Raw genomic sequence first — 13,071 nt, 5'->3', positions numbered from 1 at the left:
TTTCTCAGCAGAAACTCTGCAAGCCAGAAGGGAGTGGCATGATATACTTGAAGTGATGAAAGGGAAGAACCTACAACCAAGATTATTCTACCCGGCAAGGATCTCATTTAGATTTGATGGAGAAATCAAAAGCTTTACAGACAAGCAAAAGCTAAGAGAATTCAGCACCACCAAACCAGCTCTACAACAAATGCTAAAGGAACTTCTCTAAGTGGGAAACACAAGAGAAGAAAAGGACCTACAAAAACAAACCCAAAACAATTAAGAAAATGGTCATAGGAACATACGTATCGATAATTACCTTAAACGTGAATGGATTAAATGCTCCAACCAAATGACACAGGCTTGCTGAATGGATACAAAAACAAGACCCATACATATGCTGTCTACAAGAGACCCACTTTAGACCTAGGGACACATACAGACTGAAAGTGAGGGGATGGAAAATGATATTCCATGCAAATGGAAATCAAAAGAAAGCTGGAGTAGCTATACTCGTATCAGATAAAATAGACTTTAAAGTAAAGAATGTTACAAGAGACAAAGAAGGACACTACATAATGATCAAGGGATCAATCCAAGAAGAAGATATAACAATTATAAATATATATGCACCCAACATAGGAGCACCTCAATACATAAGGCAACTGCTAACAGCCATAAAAGAGGAAATTGACAGTAACACAATAATAGTGGGGGACCTTTAACACCTCACTTACACCAATGGACAGATCATCCAAAATGAAAATAAATAAGGAAACAGAAGCTTTAAATGACACAATAGACCAGATAGATTTAATTGATATTTATAGGACATTCCATCCAAAAACAGCAGATTACACGTTCTTCTCAAGTGCGCACGGAACATTCTCCAGGATAGATCACATCTTGGGTCACAAATCAAGCCTCAGTAAATTTAAGAAAATTGAAATCATATCAAGCATCTTTTCTGACCACAATGCTATGAGATTAGAAATGAATTACAGGGAAAAAAACGTAAAAAAGACAAACACATGGAGGCTAAACAATACGTTACTAAATAACCAAGAGATCACTGAAGAAATCAAAGAAGAAATCAAAAAATACCTAGAGACAAATGACAATGAAAACACGACAACCCAAAACCTATGGGATGCAGCAAAAGCAGTTCTAAGAGGGAAGTTTATAGCTATACAAGCCGACCTAAAGAAACAAGAAAAATCTCAAGTAAACAATCTAACCTTACACCTAAAGAAACTAGAGAAAGAAGAACAAACAAAACCCAAAGTTAGCAGAAGGAAAGAAATCATAAAGATCAGAGCAGAAATAAATGAAACAGAAACAAAGAAAACAATAGCAAAGATCAATAAAACTAAAAGCTGGTTCTTTGAGAAGATAAACAAAATCGATAAGCCATTAGCCAGACTCATCAAGAAAAAGAGGGAGAGGACTCAAATCAATAAAATCAGAAATGAAAAAGGAGAAGTTACAACAGACACCGCAGAAATACAAAGCATCCTAAGAGACTACTACAAGCAACTTTATGCCAATAAAATGGACAACCTGGAAGAAATGGACAAATTCTTAGAAAGGTATAACCTTCCAAGACTGACCCAGGAAGAAACAGAAAATATGAACAGACCAATCACAAGCAATGAAATTGAAACTGTGATTAAAAATCTTCCAACAAACAAAAGTCCAGGACCAGATGGCTTCACAGGTGAATTCTATCAAACATTTAGAGAAGAGCTAACACCTATCCTTCTCAAACTCTTCCAAAAAATTGCAGAGGAAGGAACGCTCCCAAACTCATTCTATGAGGCCACCATCACCCTGATACCAAAACCGGACAAAGACACTACAAAGAAAGAAAATTACAGACCGATATCACTGATGAATATAGATGCAAAACTCCTCAACAAAATACTAGCAAACAGAATCCAACAACACATTAAAAGGATCATACACCACGATCAAGTGGGATTTATCCCAGGGATGCAAGGATTCTTCAATATACGCAAATCAATCAATGTGATACACCATATTAACAAACTGAAGAAGAAAAACCATATGATCATCTCAATAGATGCAGAAAAAGCTTTTGACAAAATTCAACACCCATTTATGATAAAAACTCTCCAGAAAGTGGGCATAGAGGGAACCTACCTCAACATAATAAAGGCCATATATGACAAACCCACAGCAAACATCATTCTCAATGGTGAAAAACTGAAAGCATTTCCTCTAAGATCAGGAACGAGACAAGGATGTCCACTCTCACCACTATTATTCAACATAGTTCTGGAAGTCCTAGCCACGGCAATCAGAGAAGAAAAAGAAACAAAAGGAATACAAATTGGAAAAGAAGAAGTAAAACTGTCACTGTTTGCGGATGACATGATATTATACATAGAGAATCCTAAGACTGCCCCCAGAAAACTGCTAGAGCTAATTAATGCATATGGTAAAGTTGCAGGATACAAAATTAATGCACGGAAATCTCTTGCATTCCTATACACTAATGATGAAAAATCTGAAAGAGAAATTATGGAAACACTCCCATTTACCAATGCAACAGAAAGAATAAAATACCTAGGAATAAACCTACCTAGGGAGACAAAAGACCTGTATGCAGAAAACTATAAGACACTGATGAAAGAAATTAAAGATGATACCAACAGATGGAGAGATATACCATGTTCTTGGATTGGAAGAATCAACATTGTGAAAATGACTCTACTACCCAAAGCAATCTACAGATTCAATGCAATCCCTATCAAATTACCAATGGCATTTTTTACGGAACTAGAACAAATCATCTTAAAATTTGTATGGAGACACAAAAGACCCCGAATAGCCAAAGCGGTCTTGAGGGAAAAAAACGGAGCTGGAGGAATCAGACTCCCTGACTTCAGACTATACTACAAAGCTACAGTAATCAAGACAATATGGTACTGGCACAGAAACAGAGACATAGATCAATGGAACAAGATAGAAAGCCCAGAGATAAACCCACGCACCTATGGTCAACTAATCTATGACAAAGGAGGCAAAGATATACAGTGGAGAAAAGACAGTCTCTTCAATAAGTGGTGCTGGGAAAACTGGACAGGTACATGTAAAAGAATGAAATTAGAATACTCCCTAACACCATACACAAAAACAAACTCAAAATGGCTTCGAGACCTAAATGTAAGACTGGACACTATAAAACTCTTAGAGGAAAACATAGGAAGAACACTCTTTGACATAAATCACAGCAAGATCTTTTTTGATCCACCTCCTAGAGTAATGGAAATAAAAACAAAAATAAACAAATGGGACCTAATGAAACTTCAAAGCTTTTGCACAGCAAAGGAAACCATAAACAAGACAAAAAGACAACCCTCAGAATGGGAGAAAATATTTGCAAACGAATCAACGGACAAAGGATTAATCTCCAAAATATATAAACAGCTCATTCAGCTCAATATTAAAGAAACAAACACCCCAATCCAAAAATGGGCAGAAGACCTAAATAGACATATCTCCAAAGAAGACATACAGACGGCCACGAAGCACATGAAAAGATGCTCAACATCACTAATTATTAGAGAAATGCAAATCAAAACTACAATGAGGTATCACCTCACACCAGTTAGAATGGGCATCATCAGAAAATCTACAAACAACAAATGCTGGAGAGGGTGTGGAGAAAAGGGAACCCTCTTGCACTGTTGGTGGGAATGTAAATTGATACAGCCACTATGGAGAACAATATGGAGGTTCCTTCAAAAACTAAAAATAGAACTACCATATGACCCAGCAATCCCACTACTGGGCATATACCCAGAGAAAACCGTAATTCAAAAAGACACATGCACCCGAATGTTCATTGCAGCACTATTTACAATAGCCAGGTCATGGAAGCAACCTAAATGCCCATCAACAGACGAATGGATAAAGAAGATGTGGTACATATATACAGTGGAATATTACTCAGCCATAAAAAGGAAAGAAATTGAGTCATTTGTTGAGACGTGGATGGATCTAGAGACTGTCATACAGAGTGAAGTAAGTCAGAAAGAGAAAAACAAATATCGTATATTAACGCATGTATGTGGAACCTAGAAAAATGGTACAGATGAGCCAGTTTGCAGGGCAGAGGTTGAGACACAGATGTAGAGAACGGACATATGGACACCAAGGGGGGAAAACTGCGGTGGGGTGGGTATGGTGTTGTGCTGAATTGGGCGATTGGGATTGACATGTATACACTGATGTGTATAAAATTGATGCCTAATAAGAACCTGCAGTATAAAAAAACAAACAAACAAAACAACTAATACTAAACTTTCATTGGGTTATTTGTATGGAAATATGTTAATGTAAATGTTTCAGACATTACATGAAATTTCTAAAAATCTTATATGTTCTGGTATAATGTTATAAGTCATAATCCTAGTTATTACCTTAAAATGTGTATCTCAGAAATAACTAATTTTCTTGTCAACTGCATTATTATGAACTTTCATCAAATTTTTAACTGTGGTCATTTTTAAGTCTTTTGTCATTTACAGACAGTTCTGTGTGTACTCTGATGCTTTTGCAAATATGTTCCTATAAAAGGGTTTCATCTTTAAGAAATTCATGGAAAAGACTCTGACAAGTACAGGTTTCTGGTAACTGACTGTACTGCTGAACTGAATGAATAAGCATTTTCAGAACTCTAACGAAAAACTGATGAACTCATAAAAGTGCTAACAAAAGATCAAGATGAAAAAAAAAAAATTTAATTACATGGGACTGAGTGAACTGATGAGGATGAGTATAATTTTCGTGACTTTCTGTCTGAATTTAAAAAAAAAAAATCCAACAAGGACTCAGAGGCAAAGAATATACAAATCAATTTTCACTGCAAAGTAAAGGAGCTGTTACAGTGGAGGATTACTGGACTGAATGTCAATATTATGACATAGTATGAGTGTGTTTCATGTTTGGTAATTGCAATCATTGTTGCTTTTGTTGTGGTCATCCATGTACAATGCTTGGTGTCAGTCTATTTATCTCTTGTAAAAATAAAATACAGTGTGTGTGTGTGAAAAAACAAAAACAAAACATTAAACGTGATGTTCTTCCTCATTAACCCCTCAAAAATCTTTGTAAAGCATTTTCTGTGACTGTTTTACCCCCCACTTCTTTCAAATTGCAGAGTGATTCAGCAGATCCAACAACTGTCATAATTTTTTTACCTAATTTTTGAAAGAGAAATAACACATAAAAGTGGTTTAAAAATCCAAAAAGTATATAATGGTATAAAATTAAAATGTACAAGTCTCTCTTCTTCCCCAACCCCTTGCATATCAAAGATAGCTATTGTTAACAGTTTCTCACTTATCTTAAAAGGACATAAAACCACATTTATGATTTTATTTTTAAATTTACACAAAGGTGATCCTACAGACCATTCTATAGCTTGCTTATTTTGCTCAATTTTGCATCATGGGAGTATTTCCCTGTCTATACATACCACTCTGACGCATATTTTTAACAGCTAGATGGATGTGCCATATTTATATAGCTGGTCCCCTGCTGATGAACATGTAGGTTGTTACCAATGTTTTGGTATTACACTCGATGCTCAAATGAATAATCTCATATATACATCTATAAGAATATCCATTTAAAGAAGATGTGGTTCATATATATATATACAATGGAATATTACTAAGCCATAAAAAGGAACGAAATTGGGTCATTTGCAGAGAAGTGGATGGATCTAGAGACTGTCATACAGAGTGAAGTAAGTCAGAAAGAGAAAAACAAACGTCGTATATTAACGCATATATGTGGAACCTAGAAAAATGGTACAGATGAACCGGTTTGCAGGGCAGAAATAGAGACACAGGGGGCCTCCCTGGTGGCGCAGTGGTTGAGAATCTGCCTGCCAATGCAGGGGACACAGGTTCGAGCCCTGGTCTGGGAAGATCCCAGATGCCGCGGAGCAACTAGGCCCGTGAGCCACAACTACTGAGCCTGCGTTTCTGGAGCTTGTGCTCCGCAACAAGAGAGGCCGCGACAGCGAGAGGCCCGCGCACCGCGATGAAGAGTGGCCCCCGCTTGCCGCAACTAGAGAAAGCCCTCGCACAGAAACGAAGACCCAACACAGCCAAAAATAAATAAATAAATAAATAAATAAATTTTTTTAAAAAGCCTTTTAAAAAAAATAGAGACACAGATGTAGAGAAGAAATGTATGGACACCAAGGGGGGAAAGTGGCGGGGTGGTGGTGGTGGTGGGATGAATTGGGAGATTGGGATTGACATGTATACACTAATATGTATAAAATGGATAACTAATAAGAACCTGTTGTATAAAAAAATAAATAAAATTAAATTGAAAAAAAAAAAGAATATACATAAAGTAATTTCCTAGATATGGAATTTCTGGGTCAAGGGAGATATTCTTTTTTAATTTTAGTAAATTTTGCCACATCACTTTTCAAAATGGTTTTCCTAATGTACATTTTCACCAAAAGTTGTAAGAGTACATATTTCCTTACACCCTTACTAAGCTGACTTATAAAGCTGACTTATTAATGAGTTGTTAATGACTATATGCCACTGCCAATTTCATTTGTTTCTTTAGTCACAGAGTATAATTAAATATCTTTTTGTAGGGAGATTAGATCTTTGTATTTCTTTCTGAATGAACTTGTGAAAACTCCAGAACATGCTATTGCAAAGCATTTTTATCAAATGCCTTTCCTAGTTTTACACTGAGAATCATTACCTAAGAGGTTTCCCACAGCCTGTAAAATTCCAAGAGTCAAGTGTCTGGTTCAGCGAACCTCATCAAGAATTCACATTTCTAACAAACATGACCAGGGCTGAGGTTGTCTTATAAAAACAACAAAACAGAACCAATGACATTTACATCACGCTCAACTTATGAAGCACAACAGTAGGTGAAATCACCTGAAAAGAGTCTTGAAGGAGAGATCCTATCAAAGACAGAGGATTGATGGCTTAGCAGTAAGATTAAGGTTAGGATGGTATCTACAACATAACCAAAGGAGAAAAGTGAGTATCAAGAGTATATTTTACCTGAATTTCTAGATACTTCCAATTTTTTTAAATAGATCATTTTATATTCACAAAGAAAGAAGGGAATGACTGAATGGTGGCACCAAGATGACACCTACAGCAAGTGTAAAGAAACAGATGTGATGAATTCAGGTGATCTTGCCTGTAATTAATGAAATTGAATCCATAATGTCTTCAACCCAGACTGCACAATAGAATCATCTGGAGAGCTTTTTAAATCACTCAATGCCTGGGTCCTACACCAGACCCACTAAGTCTAGGCTTAAGCACTGGAATTTTTTAAAAAGTTTCCCCAGGAGAGTCTAATGTGCAGCTAAATTTGAGAACCTCTTCATTAAGAGCATCTTGTAGGATTTAGCTATATTTTCAAGAACTTCCTAAAGTCTTTAGCTAACCTAGGAATCTTTCCTGAAACCTCACGACTACTAAGCCTTGCTATGACAATGTGAAATCAGTATTTGGCATGATGTCTATTAGAAAGTCATGTATGCAGAAAAGTTAGCCACATCAGACACAATGGAATACAGTGAATGTAAAGTTCCTGTGGGTCCTTGAAGGAATTAATGTTTAAAAAAAAAAAACTGACTCACTCTACTAATGGAAGTATAATCTGGAGATCATTTTAGCAATTTAAATCAAGAGTCTTAAAATGTGCATATCTGTTGACCCATAAATCCCATTTCTAGAAACCAGGGATGTATACAAAGATGTAGGCATGGACCGGGATGTTAACTGCTGTGTTCTTTGTATCACAAAATTGGAAACAAGTCATCTAATAAAAATTAATAAATTCAATATTTACAGTGGAATATTGTACAATCATTTAAAACAATATGCTTAAAGTATGCTATCAGATTAGTCATTCATTGACATAAAATGAACGACATGAAAAATGTTCCAATATATTTTAAGTGAAAAAGCAAGTTTTAAAATTCCACATGTAGCATGATCTCATTTCTTTATAAATGATATAACAGTAGCACATTTATCAAGGGCTTTCTTCTTTCTAGGTATGGTTCTAAACACTTTATAAATATTAATTCATTCATCCTTACAATCCCAGTGGTGTTACTATTTTTACCTCATTTTAAAGATGAAACTGCTGCGACACAGAGAGGTTACTAATGTGCCTGAGGTCACACAGCCAATAAGTGGCAGAGCTTGGCTCTCAAATTCACATACTCTGGCCTATAGCCCATGCTTAACTGCTGCACTATACTGGTATGTGTTTATACGCATGAAGTGTCTGGAAGGATAAAAGGGAAGTTTTATTGCCTACCCTTTGCTAATAAATAATGTTTTTTCTATAATGAGCATACATGACACATAAGTTTTTAAAGTTAGTATGTTTTTAAGAATGGAAAATCCACTGACCATACCAAATAAAAATCAGAGGAAAAAAAGATGTACAAGGGATGCAATTAACAGAGGGCAGCTGGGCATCTGCCCAGTAAGGAAAGCTGGAGAGGAGAGCCAGAGTCTCTAAAAATCTGTAAGTTCTGTGGGGCAGGAGTTCTTTCAGGGTAGGAGAGAAATTGTGAGGAGAGCTGAACAGGGAGAAGGAGCCAATGAGGGGATACTGAAAAATGAATGACAGTAAAGAGACTAGGTAAGTGGGTGGGTTAGTTAGCTGGAGGTGAAAGAAAAGAGAGACAAGACCCCGCTTATATAAGACCTTAAGGAAGGAGATCTACGAGGGAACGATCCTTTACACCTCCCCTGTCCTCTGTGAGATTAATGAGCATATGGAGCTCAGCAAAGGCCAAACATTAAAAGTTTGAAGCAGTCAACTGATTGATGAAGAAATGGAGCTCATCAAGGACAAGTGGAATAACTTCAGAGCAGTGATCTGGAGCTGAGCAGAAGCTAGACACCAATGATCTGTGATGGTGCTGTGCAGCCAGTTACCCTACTCCAAGAGACACCGGTAGAACTAAAATGCAGCGCCCAGGCCTTTGGCACAATGCTCTTCCTACTGACCCAGAGGCCCGGGCTTCTGGCTCACTGCAGTCATTAGTGTTTGCCAGCCAATGATGCTAGGTTGGAATTCTCCTACTTCAACCAAAGTTTCAGTGGGTAGAACTGCTTTGGAAAGTAGGACACTCATTCTGAGTTAGGGAAAAATTCTAGAATATATTTAAAGAAATGCAGCTGGCTGTGTTACTTTTAGGAACATACAGTCATTCAAACTATGATAACAAGTTCAAACCATTGCCTAATAAAAACACTTCTGGAATAAGCGACTGATTTATAACTGATAGGTAAATCTGTGCTTCTAAAGTACTTGAAGGTGCTAGAAAACAAAAATTAAAACAGATTCTATTCAATATTTTAAGTACATCACTCCATTTTATTCCCACTTTCAGCTTCTATTTTAAGAAAGACTCTTCCCTTTTTCATAGATTTCCCATCCTTATTACTGACAAGATAAGGTTAAATAAAGTTTCACTCTACATTTTTGCTTCACTTAGCAGATGTACTCAATATTTTCACGCGTTCACACTTAGAATTACAGCAAAAGACCACATTCAAGCCAAGAAATAATTGTCTTTCACAATCGTTCTACAACTAGAACTCTCAAATTAATGAGTTTAATAGCAGATTTTTCCTCCTTTGGACACTAACCTCTTTCTGTCTTTAGATATAACATATGTTACCTGGGAAGCATGTGGAAATTATGCACACATGCACTCAGACTGTAAAAACCTCACTGTAGAAATAGCTATCCCTACCGTAAGCACTCATATAACTTTTTTTGCCTCCTCATTATTGCAGTACATAATTCACTCCCCTGCAAGTTCAAATTGCATATTATAGCACACTAATGTTGGTCTTCCTTTATAGCAACCTATCATATGGTTAGCATTCTCGTTTATAACTTAAATTACTTTTATTTCTCCAGCCATTTCACTTAACTACTTTGAATCAAATGGGAAAATGCTCGTATATCCCAAGTTGCAGAAATATGCAGTAGTAAGAGTTGGCTGGAGTACAACATTACCTGTACGTGTGGGTGCACCCATCTCAGAGGTCAGTGGCCCTTCTGAATCCACAAAGACAAAAGGGATGTGTGTTGGGGCTTCCTGACTCTACTTAGAAGCAGCCTCAGCAGTGGGCAGAACTGAGGACCAGCTATGCCTTTAATAAAGACTATAGCCAAATACATTTTTTACATGGAGGAGTTTGGAACCTTCCAATGGCTTCCCACTTACCCTAAGATAAGGATGGAAATACTAGCCTCTCCAGGTCTGGACCCTGCCTGCCACTCTGGTCTCATTATGTATCCCTCTGCTTTGCTCACTGGATAGCAGCTCCCCACCCCACCTTACACAGTTAATTCCACCTCTCTGAAAAATCTAATTCAATCATTATTTCCTCACAGAAACTCTTTCCTGGCCTCCCAACCAAATCACTTTGCTCTAGCATATAATCTTGAGCAGGATAATTTATTGAAAAGTTTTGTTACATATACATATGTGATTTTTCTTTCTCACGTTTCAAGCTTGCAGTTTGGCCTTTTTGTTCTTCCTTGCGTTATCAAGTTTTGCAAAGCAGGGAGCAAAAGCATCTTGTCTTTGCCAGCAGTTTAAGCCAATTGAAGAGGTAATGCTAGGACTTCAGAGAGGAGACAGGAATAGAGAGCAAGAGAGAATGAGCGATCCTATAAGCAGTGGAGACCTCCGTACTCCCAAACGGCCCTCCGAAGAGATGGCAAGACTTCCAAAGGATGGCTGCATGGTGTTTCTAGAGAACTTATGAGTCCAATAGGAGCACGTCTCTGACCCTCAAGGATGCTTATGCATTGGACAAAAAATGATATCAGCAATAACCATGAAAGCCTGGAACCTGGAGGCCTTTACTACACTATCCAGGTGCCACCAGAGTTCCCTGGGTTTGGAGTGACCAAGAGGAAGAGGCAGTCCCAAGGCAGACAGAGTTGGAACGTCCCACCTACCCAGATGGAAGAAACCTAAGACGATTTTAAAAGAAAAGAATGCGATGCTTGTTGCATATCTGAGTTTAGAGACTGTTGGTCATACCTGCTATACTCTCACCTTCCTGCTCAAACATTTCACTCATCTATAGTTTTCAAATTTTTGCGCATGATTTTTTTCATTGATGTCTTATCCCTCCTCACCTTCTAAGCTCCGTGAGGACAGGGGCTATGTCTGTGTTTGCTCACTATCCTACCCTCAGGGTCTAGCACAACACTTAATACACAGTGGGTGATACACTCCTTTCTTAGACTTAATTGCATACAGTAAAATGCACAGATCCTAAGTGTACATTTCAGTGAATTTTGGCAAATGTATATACTCATTTAAGAAACACTTCAATCAAGGTACAGAGCATTACCATCACCCTAGAAAGTTCCCTTTTGTCTCTTTACAGTTTTACTCCTCTTTCTACCAGAGGTGACCACTATTCTGACTTCTATCCCCATAGATTAGTTCTGCCTGTCCTTTCACTTGATGTAAATGGAAGCATACTGTATGAACTATCTTGCATCTTGATTGATTGACTCATCATCATGTTTTTGACATTTACCCATGTGTTGTATGAATGTGTAATTTGTTCCTTTTTTGGCACATACTATTCCATTGCACGGAGTTACCACAATTTGTTTGTCCATCAACAAGAAAATGTAAACAAACATGTTTTGGATATCTTACTATTATGAATAAAGCTGCAATGAACGTTCTTGCACAAGTCATTTTGTAGAAATATGCTTCCACTTCTCTTGGGTACATAGGTAGAAGCTGAATGGTTGGACCATACAGTAGGTGTATGTTTAAATAAGAAACTGCCAGTTTTTCAAAGTAGGTGTGTAATTTCCTACCTCCACCAACAATACATGAGCAGTCCAGTTGCTCTGCATCCTTTCCAGCATTAGATATTGCTAGTCTTTTCAAATTTTATAGGTTTTAGTTAACATATAGTAGTATCTCTATGTGTTCCTTCTGTTGTTGTTGTTTGTTTTTGGTTTTTTTTTTTTTTTTTTTGGTTTGCAGGATCTTAGTTCCCTGACCAGGGATCAAACTCAGCCCCGGCAGTGAAAGTGCCAAGTCCTAACCACTGGACCGCCAGGGAATTCCCGTCTTATTATGATTTTAATATGCATTTCTCCCAGCAGGCTTAGAGTTCAATTTTTAATGAATATTTAGAGCTATTCTGGCCATCTATCTATCCTCTAATCAGTTTTGATTAAGTTGCGTTTTTTAACAGTGTTGTAAAATTTGGTGGCATAAAGAATCTACTTTGATACCCTGTTTAATACTTAACATTGATTTTTGTGTTTTCTCTCTTCTTTCTTGATCAGTCTTGCTAGTAGTTTATCAATTTCGTTAATATTTGTTCAGTAATCAACTATTGGACTTGATATATCTATTGTTTTCCATTTTTATGTTTATTTTTTACTTACTTTGGCTTTAGTTGCTGTTTTTCCTAGCTTCTTCAGGTAGAAGTTTATATAATTTATTTTAGATCGTTCTTCTTTTCTAATATAAGCATTTAAAAATATGATTTTCTGTCTTAGCACCACATTAGCTGTGCCCTACAGATTTTGGTATGTGTTTTTATCGTCATTTAGTTCAAAATTGTTTCTAATTTCCCTTATGAATTCTTCTTTGAATCATGGGTTATTTAGTAGTATGTTTTTAATTTCCAAATATTTGGGGAATTTGTAGATACATTTTTATTATTGATTTCTAATTTAATTTTACCATGGCCAGAGAACATATTTTGTGTTATTTCAACTTTTGAAATTTTGGAGGACTTGTTTTATGGTCCAGAATCTGTCTATCTTGCTTAGTCTTTAATGTATCCTTGATAAGAATGTATATTCTACATCTGTTGATTATAAGAATTTTATAAATGTCTATTAAGTCATATTGGTTGAGAGTATTGGTCACGTCATCTATACCCTTTCTGATTTTTTTGTCTCCTTTTCTATCAGTTACTGAGAAAGGAATGTTGAGGTCTCCAACTCTGATTGTGGATTGATCCA

This window comes from Eschrichtius robustus, chromosome 19 (assembly GCF_028021215.1).
Source record: "Eschrichtius robustus isolate mEscRob2 chromosome 19, mEscRob2.pri, whole genome shotgun sequence".
NCBI classification, from domain to species: Eukaryota; Metazoa; Chordata; class Mammalia; order Artiodactyla; family Eschrichtiidae; genus Eschrichtius; species Eschrichtius robustus.
This window is presented reverse-complemented; position numbering follows the sequence as displayed.